The following is a 3,171-nucleotide window of genomic DNA, read 5'->3' as shown; positions in this document are numbered from 1 at the left end:
CGCCTTTATTCCCGTCTTGCCCCTAGGTTCTTCATGGCCATTTTTTTTTTAGATTCCATATATATGTGTTACCATACGGTGTTTGTTTTTCTCTTTCTGACTTATTTCACTGTGTATGACAAACTCTAGGTCCACCCACATCACTACAAATAACTCAATTTCGTTTCTTTTTATGGCTGAGTAATATTCCATTATATACATGTGCTACATCTTCCTTATCCATTCATCTGTCGATGGACACTTAGGTTGCTTCCAGGTCCTGGCTATTGTAAATAGAGCTGCAATGAACATTTTGGTACATGACTCTTTTTGAATTATGGTTTTCTCAGGGTATATGCCAGTAGTCGGATTGCTGGGTCGTATGGTAGTTCTATTTCTAGTTTTCTAAGGAACCTCCATACTGTTCTCCATAGTGGCTGTACCAATTTACATTCCCACCAACAGTGCAGGAGGGTTCCCTTTTCTCCACACACTCTCCAGAATTTATTGTTTGTAGATTTTTTGATGATGGCCATTCTGACTGATGTGAGATGATATCCCATTGTAGTTTTCATTTGCATTTCTCTAATGATTCATGATGTTGAACATTCTATCATGTATTTGTTGGCAATCTGTATATCTTCTTTGGAGAAATGTCTATTTAGGTCTTCTGCCCAGTTTTGGATTGGGTTGTTTCTTTTTTTGATAATGAGCTGCATGAGCTACTTGTAAATTTTGGAGATTAATCCTTCGTCAGTTGCTTCATTTGCAAACATTTTCTCCCCTTCTGAGGGTTGACTTTTCGTCTTGTTTATGGTTTCCTTTCCTGTGCAAAAGCTTTTAAGTTTAATTAGGTCCCATTTGTTTGTTTTTTTTTAATTTCCATTTCTCTAGAAGGTGGGTCAAAAAGGATCTTGCTGTGCTTTATGTCTTAGAGTGTTCTGCCTATGTTTTCCTCTAAGAGTTTAATAGTGTCTGGCCTTACATTTAGTTCTTTAATCCATTTTGAGTTTATTTTTGCATATGGTGTTAGGGAGTGTTCTAATTTCATTCTTTTAAATGTAGCTGTCCAGTTTTCCCAGCACCACTTACTGAACAGGCTGCCTTTTCTCCATTGTATATTCTTGCCTCCTTTATCAAAGATAAGGTGACTGTATGTGCGTGGGTTTATCTCTGGGCTTTCTATCCTGTTCCATTGATCTATCTTTCTCTTTTTGTGCCAGTACCATACTGTCTTGATTACTGTAGCTTTGAGGTATAGTCTGAAGTCAGGGCACCTGATTCCTCCAGTTTCATTTTTCTTTCTCAAGATTGCTTTGGCTATTCGGGTTTTTTTGTGTTTCCATACAAATTGTGAAATTTTTTTCCCTATTTCTGTGGAAAATGCCAGTGGTAGTTTGATAGGGATTGCATTGAATCTGTAGATTGCTTTGGGTAGTTTAGTAATTTTCAAAATGTTAATTCATCCAATCCAAGAACATGGTATATCTCTCCATTTATTTGTATCATCTTTAATTTTTCATCAGTGTCATAATTTTCTGCATACAAGTCTTTTGCCTCCTTAGGTAGGTTTATTCCTAGGTATTTTATTCTTTTTGTTGCAATGGTAAATGGGAGTGTTTCCTTAATTTCTTGGTCAGATTTTTCATCATTAGTGTATAGGAATGCAAGAGATTACTATGCATTAATTTCGTATCCACCTACTTTACCAAATTCGTTGATAGTAGTTTTCTGGTAGCATCTTTAGGATTCTAGTAGTTTTCTGGTAGCATCTTTAGGATTCTCTATGTATAGTATCATGTCATCTGCAAAGAGTGACAGCTTCTTCTTTTCCGATTTGGATTCCTTTTATTTCTTTTTCTTCTCTGGTTGCTGTGGCTAAAACTTCCAAAACTATGTTGAATAAGAGTGGTGAGAGTGGGCAACCTTGTCTTGTTCCTGATCTTAGTGGAAATGGTTTCAGTTTTTCACCGTTGAGGATGATGTTGACTGTGGGTTTGTCATATATGGCCTTTATTATGTTGAGGAAAGTTCCCTCTATGCCTACTTTCTGGAGGATTTTTTTTATCATAAATGGGTGTTGAATTTTGTTGAAAGATTTCTCTGCATCTATTGAGATGACCATATGGTTTTTCTCCTTCAGTTCATTAATATGGTGTATCACATTGATTGATTTGCATATATTGAAGAATCCTTCGATTTCTGGGATAAACCCCACTTGATCATGGTGTATGATCCTTTTAATGTGCTGTTTGGATTCTGTTTGCTAGTATTTTGTTGAGGATTTTTGCATCTATGTTCATTAGGGATGTTGGCCTGTAGTTTTCTTTCTTTGTGACATATTTGTCTGGTTTTGGTATCAGGGTGATGGTGGCCTCGTGGAATCAGTTTGGGAGTCTTCCTCCCTCTGCTGTATTTTGGACGAGTTTGAGAAGACTAGGTGTTAGCCCTTCTCTAAATGTTTGATAGAATTCGCCTGTGAAGCCATCTGGTCCTGGGCTTTTGTTTGTTGGAAGATATTTCAATCACAGTTTCAATTTCAGTGCTTGTGATTGGTCTGTTCATATTTTCTATTTCTTCCTCATTCAGTCTTGGCAGGCTGTGCATTTCTAAGAATTTGTCCATTTCTTCCAGGTTGTCCATTTCATTGGCATAGAATTGCTTGTAGTCATCTCTCATGATCTTTTGTGTTTCTGCAGTGTCAGTTGTTACGTCTTTTTCATTTCTAATTCTATTGGGTTGAGTCTTCTCCCTTTTTTTCTTGATGAGTCTGGCGAATGGTTTATCAATTTTGTTTATCTTCTCAAAGAACCAGCTTTTCGTTTTATTGATCTTTGCTATCATTTTCTTCATTTCTTTTTCATTTATTTCTGATCTGATCTTTATGATTTCTTTCCTTCTGCTAACTTTGGGGCTTTTTTGTTCTTCTTTCTCTAATTGCTTTAGGTGTAAGGTTAGATTGTTTATTTGAGATGTTTCTTGTTTCTTAAGTTAGGATTGTATTGCTATAAACTTACCTTTTAGAACTGCTTTTGCTGCATCCCACAGGTTTTGGGTCATTGTGTTTTCACTGTCATTTGTTTCTAGGTATTTTCTGATTTCCTCTTTGATCTCTTCAGGGATCTCTTGTTTATTAAGTAGTGTATTCTTTAGCCTCCATGTGTTTGTATTTTTTACAGACTTTTTCTGTAA

Source organism: Globicephala melas, chromosome 6 (assembly GCF_963455315.2).
Source record: "Globicephala melas chromosome 6, mGloMel1.2, whole genome shotgun sequence".
Lineage (NCBI taxonomy): Eukaryota > Metazoa > Chordata > Mammalia > Artiodactyla > Delphinidae > Globicephala > Globicephala melas.
The sequence above is the reverse complement of the archived record's forward strand: the minus strand, read 5'-3'. Positions refer to the sequence as shown.